Source organism: Dermacentor silvarum, chromosome 7 (assembly GCF_013339745.2).
Source record: "Dermacentor silvarum isolate Dsil-2018 chromosome 7, BIME_Dsil_1.4, whole genome shotgun sequence".
Taxonomy (NCBI): Eukaryota; Metazoa; Arthropoda; class Arachnida; order Ixodida; family Ixodidae; genus Dermacentor; species Dermacentor silvarum.
Window position 1 is genome coordinate 110,126,911 of NC_051160.1, and position 8,299 is coordinate 110,135,209.

Here is an 8,299-nt window from a genome sequence, read left to right on the forward strand (position 1 = left end):
CAAGTAAGCTAGCATACTGCTACAACTGCTAGAATCACATCGCCAAAACTGTGAATACTGTAACCCTCAAAAACACCAGAAACCAATCAGGAATGTAAAAAAGTACACATGCGGTAAATCCAGAATTTACATCCTTATGCCATGGTGTTATGCCGTGTGGCTCTTTTTTTTTCAATTTTCTGCGCACTGAACGAACCAGAATGACATACCATTTTATCATTTCCTTCGAATAAACAGAACTCAAACTCAGAAACGACCCTAATCCTTGACTTGCTGTCTACTAGTTGCACTCGCGCCTCGGCGTTTGTGCACTAGCACCAACTTCGAGGTGCTAATTCTAGTCGTTCTATTGCGCTGCTATGAAATCGAAGAAAATAAACAGGCTGGTAATTGTTTCTCATTATTCTCGACACTTAATTAGCTCTTTACTGTACTGAACATGTGCTCTCATGTCATATCTATCGTCAACCGTAAGTAGAAGCATCAATATGTACCTGTGTTCATTTTTTATGATTAATTTTTATTTTGTCCCACCTCTGTGACAAACCGGAAGTCGGTCCCTAACCGGCAGTTGCTGCGCAATAAACAAGAGTGTCACTCGGTGCTGTGGCCCTAAAAATGATTTCGCATTGTCCCCATTTGCTATTTCAGGTGGGTTACGAATGGGTTTTGAATATTTGCTGTATAAGGCTCCGGATTCTTCCTGCGCCGTTATTAAAGTGCGGTCTTCTATTCACCGTATGTATTGTTCTTTTTCATTTTATATAGAAGAAAATAACTTCCTAATGGTTACTTATGTGCTAGCACGTTACTAAAAGCACAGGCACGAAACGCTAGCAGACGGTTGACGCGCATCTACCGCTTGTTGGTGTTTCTTGTCTGTGCTTTTAGTAAGGTGTTAGCAAATGAATTAGTATGAAGAGCCACCAACTAGCATCTTTCAAAGCACTCTTGAATAAATTCTACTAAGCACCTGAACCCAAGATGCACTTAATGCGTTCGGTAGAATTAGGGCTGTACGAGCTTTTTTTCGCAACATTTACGCACAAAAAAAAAAAAAGAATTAAAGTACACGCCACTGAAAGCTCACTTTCGTCACTTGCCTTCCAACCAATTTTTTTTCTATTTGTTATTATGAATAGGTCCCGATAATGTTTAGAATTTTACATGCACAACCAATCTTATAACTAGAAGAAAAGCATGTATCAGATTACTTTTAAATAACTGATTTATTCTATAACCGTATCTGGCTTGCTGCATTATAATGCACTGTGAGGTGATCCCTGGTTGCCATATTTTATGCATATTACGACTTTTCGTACAACTGACAACATCACTCGTCCAGGCGTTTTCGCCAGTGTATGCCAGCAAAAAGCCTCGCTCGTCTGGGGATTGCGTTTGGTCTATAATGTGCCACACGCAAGAGCCCGTCGTCTTTTTATTCTCGTTGTGACCTATGTGATACTGGACTACGCACGTTTCCCAGTAAAACAAGCTTTTCTCGGTGTGAAGTGTGGCTCCCCTGGGGTTGACCCTTTTCTCACATGTCGCACTTTCCAAACCACTAAGTGTGGTGGTCTTGGACCTTTCTTCACCTCCAGGAAGAAAGTTGCAGCCTAGTAGCTGAGCATCCAAATCGCACGCAGGAAGTACTTGGTTCGAATTCGGGTGCCGCTACAAACCCATCGGTTTCTGCACTTTCCCACTAAATACATTTAAGCCCGTCATCACCGGATCATTTATTAGTGTCGCTTTTGCAGCGATTCCCGTTTCCATTAGCCTATCTAGAAGTGACGTAGAAGTAAACTATCCGGCCCATACAAAAATGATTTCGTCCTGGGGTGCTATGCAGGATGCGCCGAGTTTCTCTTTCGCACGAGTTTTACCCGAATTTACTCGATGGCAGTCAGTGAACGGAGATAGCAAGGAACGTGCAATAACAGCAGGCAAAAAGAAATGTCGAGATAAAGCCGCGTATGACAACATGAGCGCACCCTGCGCGGCACAGTGTGTCCGTGCTGCAAGCACAGAGGACTGCGCAACAAAACGCGCCAGCGCCGCGTAGTGTTATCAACGTATTATCCCCATTTAGCAATACCGTGACTGTACCGCTGACTATCTGCACACTTGCCGTGAGCCACTTGCCACGCTTTTCTCGGCCGCGTCAAGGGCGTGCCTCCTCTTTCGAGCATTATCTTTCTATCCTCCGTCGAATGCGAACAGGGCACATGTGGTGCATTGTTGCACCTACACTTTCCCTCCATCGAATACTTTGAAATACAATAAATAAAATAACAAATATTTTATTTATTAAAGTGTCGGTTTTTCGTTTTGAATGCTATAAATTTGTGATGACAAACGGACAACGAGTGAATTATTAAATATTGAACTGTTTTGCCGCGAGTGGCGACAGTGAGGCGAAAGCTTACAAGCGGATACATTCTAGAGGGTCGCACTCACGAGGGAGTTCATACAGTGAGCAGTCGCCAGGTGCGCTGCAGTGCTATTCTCGATAAAGTCGATGCGATAATGACGCATAACGTCAGTCATGACAATGATCTGTCCATTCCCTGTCTATTAGGGGAATGGCAACGCAGCGCTGCGGCACGGCTGTTCACCGCAGGTGCTTTCACTGAGGCGGCTATTCAGGCCGCCGCTTTACCAACTGAAGCGACACTCTAGCCATAGACACGGGAGCAATTGCTGTCGCTGCAAAATTGCTGTGCGGTATTCTAGGGTCTGTAGTGACGCAGAACAATGAAAATGCACCAGTTTATCTGAGCGCGCGAAGTCTCCGCGATGCATTAAGAATAAGCGCGTGCTGCCCAGCGATACAATTTATCGCTTGTAACCGCTTGCCCGGTGAAGGTGCCTCCGTGCGCATGTACGCAGAATTTGAGTGTGTTGTTCACTCCAATGTGCTTGCCGATTGCCTCTGCTGCTGAGCTAACGGCGATCGCAGATGGATATCGTAACGACAGCCACAGCAATCGCATTTTGGCGGGTGAGAGCTCTTCTGTGTAGCTAAGAAATTAGACTTAGGAAATTAGAATTAGGAAATTAGCAGCAAGCTGTTGCAATTGTTTAGTTTGCTGTGCTTGTGATGAAGAAATGCCATCGCACTGGGTGTGTTTGCGCTGACCGCTGATCGTGTTTGCGACACTGCGGCTCCGATACATCACCGATGACAGAGCAGCCATCTCAAATGACAGCTGCGATACGTTGTCGTTGGAAAACACTACACACTGCTCAGGATCGTTGTCCACCACGGCTCATCGACGCCTTGCGAGCAGCTACAGTGACGTGCCGATAATTATTTATTGTGCGCTACGCCACCACAATGCATGCAATGAACCGTGTTGCGGGGCCATCACTTCCTTAGAAGATATATGCATAAGCCAGCAAAAGTCGACGCTTTTTTTTTATAGGGGTGCTCAGTACATCACCGATGACAGTGCGTTGTGCGTGTTTTATTTCGTCCGTCAACATTACTATTGCACATCAGTTCCGCATCACGTCGCTGTTGGCGAAAAATAAGTTGGGCTTGGCCCAACCGTGGTGGGCGCGCACAAGTGTTACATGCCTCGCGCGGGGCGTGACCTACGGTTTTGATTGACAGGCGAACTCGTGCCAAACTCGTACATTGTGAAACCCCCCTCGAGTTGAACTCGTGAACATGGCGGCGGCAGCAGCAGCCTGTGTTGTCGCATCCAGCGGCAGTAAGCGTCAGTATGACGGTGCTTAGTGCTACGAGTCATTCAAACTTCTTCCATTACGACGACCTCCGAGTGGTTTCATTCAAAATGACCGTGTAGAATTCTTTTGCCCTTGTATTGGACACGTCAAATCAAAGAAAAAACTAAGCTCACAACAGCCTGTGCACCACCTACAGCTCGAGCTGAGTTGTTATTCTCAACTGCTAACCAAAAGATGTCACACGAAAACCTCCACAAGTACAAAAACAGCATTTCTTTGACGGTAGTCGTAAAACATCGCACCGCTCAGGGCGTACCTATAAGTCTTCCCTCTAGGTGGTGGCATACATACTCTTGTGCAGTTTTTAAACGTGGCATCTAGGTGTGCTTTATGTTTGATATCGTGCATTTGCAACGAAAGCCATGCAGGTATTCTCCCTGCATTGCAAGACCAACTTTATCATGTAATTGCGAGTGTTATGGAAGCCCTTGCGTGTATGTATACCCCATAATCTTAAAAAGTGAGGATCATTCTTTGTGTTTCTAGAGTCAAACACTCAATTTGATTCATTCTAGCGCATTCCTTCATCACAAGCAGCGTCGTTATCACTATGACAATAACACAGCAACTACGTAGTGTTAAAAAATCACCCTATATCCACGAAGTGAATGATGAGTAGTGGGAGAAGCGCCAGGGATCATTCGGGTAACCGTGAATCCCCCGTATATGTATATATATATTCGCCCCTAAAATGGCATCTAAAATGCCATTTAGGGCATTTTATCGCCCCTAAAATGGCATCTGCTTACTGTTGCATAGTAGCTTGAAGCTCGTAACATACCACGTCAACACATCCGGCATTAGCCCAATCTTATATATAAAGAACTCATGTCCACTGATTCTTCCAGTGCATGGAATCCACGTATATATTCCAGAAGAAAAACGCGAATTGAGCGTATTATTAAAGGCTTCTTGACTTTATAGCAGATCACTTCAGCGTTAAACATTCGGTACGACAAAGTTTCACACGACAGTTTCGAGTGTGTGACGTGATTTTTAAGTGTTAGTGGTGTTGCACGCTAGGTGTTCTTCCTCTGGATCTCTATCTCGCCGAATTCCTTGTGGTTCTGAAGGTCCCGCTACCTCCATGACAGTTAAGTGTAGCGAAGGTGTTATACCGTTCTGCTTTGAACTACTGCGCTAACTTCGCGTGCTCGAGTGCTCACCGCCTTTCTAGACCTACACTCGCCCTGCCAGACTCGCTAAGGCCAACCTCAATAATAAAGGCCAACCTCAAATGATAAAGGCCAACCTCAAATGGAGCGAACTCTTGCTACGAATTTCACGTGACGAAAAATCCAGCGTGAAGCGCCACCGCGTTTTCGTAACACCACACTCCATGCAACCAAGAGCGGGCGAACGCTGCCGACCGTCCGCTCGACGCAGCCAGCCTGCGAGGAATCTTTGTGGCCAGACGAACTAGGCTACGAAAGCTACGAAAGCGACGTTGGCGAATGAAAGCAGAAGGTAAAAATGCGCCTACACCAATGTTTTCTACGCCTACAATAAGGCAACTGACTTGTAAAGTGCGTCCTTAAGTGTTCGCGGTTAGACAGAACCTATTTAGGTTGCTACTTTTAGGGACGAAGCACCTTAGGGCAGAGCCTTGTCCCTCCCTCGCCACCCGTCGTCCGTAGCTCTGGTTTGCATGGAGTCCGCTAGGGGCGCTGCGGTGCACAAGGGCGTTCGTTCCCGACGCGCGCTCTCTTTCTCTCTCACTCCGACGCGGGCTCTCCCTCTTCAGCCATGGATGATAACGGTAGCTTCTGATAATGGCACGCCCGCTATGGATGAAAAGGCGAGAGTAGCCGCTCAACTGCAAGCGCAGTCGAGGCCTCGCAAAGCTGCTGCAGCACGGCGACGCAGACAACAAGCGGACCCGCAGTCTAGGGCGCGGGAAGCTGCAGCAAAACGGCAGCGCCGGCAAGTGGACCCGGAGCTGAGGGCTCGCAAAGCTGCAGCAGTACGGCAAGGCCGGCAAGCGGACCGGGAGCAGAGGGCTCGCCAAGCTCGCGCTTGAACCGAGCATCGGCGCCACCAACCTCAGGTAGAGAACGCTTCCCGCGTTTTGCCACCGCTTCCCGCGCTCTCACATGTACGGGGGATTCACGGTTACCCGAATGATCCCCCGGTGCTTCGTCCAATCATCATCATTCACGTCGTGGATATGCGGTGATTTTTTTTCTTTTTTAACACGAAAGTGTTTTATGCCGGGGTCCACCAAGACTTCACTGACGTATATCCGTCACGGAAATACGTCAGCTTACAATGTACACGAACATAATACAAAGAAAGAAACCAGAAGAAAAAGTTCCACAAACATGCAAAATTTGGAAATCGAACCCACGACCTCTCGGTCCGCGACGATAGATCGCCGAGCGTTTAACCCATTGCGCCACAAACGCATTTGCAGAGAGCTACACAGACGCGCCTTATATATCTAACACTCCTCCGTGTACCCGCGCTCTTGCTCGGGGCGGTGCCGCCGCCTACGAGCAGAAAAGAGAAGTACTGCTTTATGACACTAACGTGCACCGACAGTGAACGCTTCGGTGGTCTCAGCACTACGACGCCTCGATGCCATCATTCGAAGGGACGCTGGCATCAAGAAGCACTACCAACGCCACCTAGGTGGCGTTCACCGTACTCAGCACAGCGGAGCGTGGCCTCCGCAATTAGCTCTGAAAATGTTTCTGAAGTTGATCGCGGAGGCTGCAATTACGACGTGCTGTACGCGCTGATTTGACTCGGTGACGATTCAGTTACGTGCTTTGTCTTGCGCGTTGTATTAGTGTGTCAGTTACGTGCTTCGTCTTTCGCGTTGTGCTAGCGTGTGCAGCGTAGTGCAGCTTCCATATGCACGACGGTTGCTCATGGTCATCGACGTTGGTAGTCGTGATGGAGGAGACGTGCCACCAGGCGTCAGCGTGGGTGCATCAACGCCTAAGGGCGCTTTAGCCACAAAACACCAATAGACATTATATATCAATGTGCAATAAACATTACACTACTTCTGTGAAGACACGTTTCACTTTCGTGTTCTATACCGATTCCTATATAAGAGGGATCAACCACATTTTTTTATATATATACGCGACACGTCGGTATTAAGCCATTACTATCCCTTGTCTGTGATCCTGTGTTTGTTTGCGGCTCGCTCCGCTTATGCGCAGCGCAGTTTTTGTCTACCTAATGCTGCCGCCTTCGAGCCTGCCCTGCAATCGAGGAAACACTATTTATGTGACGACCGACATGGTCATGGCAATCAACCGCCGAAACCACCTTCACCCGCGGAAAAAGAAGTTGCTGCTCTAAAAAAAGAAGCAAGAATAAAGGGCGCTAGGCATCGATAGAGGCCATAGTCGACACTGCAGCAGTTCTAGACAACCGACTTGTACAGAGCAAAACATCCGACCAACACGGCAGGCACCACCTGACGGTCACCCCTGTCGTCGCGCCGTAATTGTTGCCACCACACAGGTAGAACCGATTATTTTTACTAGTGTCGTTCCGCTGCGTCGCGAGAGCTGGGCAAAGGATATACAAAAGGCGCACGCCGAAATGGGCTTATAGGCCGCACCTACGCGATGCTTCAACTCTCGTAATTCTCGAATGTGCCAGGGATCTACACCCTCGAAACGTCAATCAAACGTCTCTCCAAGACATGGCAGTACGTGTGGTATCATGTTGCGGGTATGCATGCGCAGAGCATCATCGGGAAGCGAAGCCTCTAACTACATAGCGTAACAAAACATGCAGTGGCAACATGTTATTCACTAGAACATTGAGGCAGAACAACCAACAAGCAGGAGAAACGGCACTGGAAAACAAGCGTATGAAGCGAAGGTAGGAAATAGCCCAACCGTAGCGAAGCGTCAACAACCAAAACTCCCGCCGACGGGCGACAGACTGTGCTGTGCTCCGATTGGTCTACGCTCTCCGCCACGCCAGCGACTTCCGGTGGACCGGCGGCGGTTCGCTGGGCGGCGAACCGCCGCCAGTTCGCCGCGTAGGGAGTGGAGGGAGTGGATCGGCGGCGAAGAGCCAGTTTTTGGACGTTGGTCGGCGGGCGGCTGTCGCCTAGGGGCGGCCGCCAAAAGTTCGTCGCTTTTTCGTTCCATGGAGGTTGGCCTTAACGCGCCGCCGCCGCAAAAGCCCGCGCAACCACCGACTCGCGAAGAGAAAGGCGATGCGTGACCATGCCGCGGCATGACTTCCAGGATACGGTGGGTGCAATCGGAGAGGCCCATGGTAAGCTGAGGGAAACACAGTCTCGTAATGTCGGAGGGCACCGAACTTTGTGTCACTTGACCGAACTGTCCTATCTCATCGGTGGAAGGCCCGCGTGAGCTTCCAGTAAAAGAAACACCTACTGGAAACAACGTTGCCTCTATTGCAATTTTTTCCCTCCTCATGGCTCGTACATCCACACTTTAGTAGTGCTTTACAACTCGATCCTTAATGTGGCTTCTTGCATTTTCTGTTTCTTTCTTTGTTTTGCTTTTCTAGGCGCCCTGGACCATTATGATCTCCGTTTGAGAGT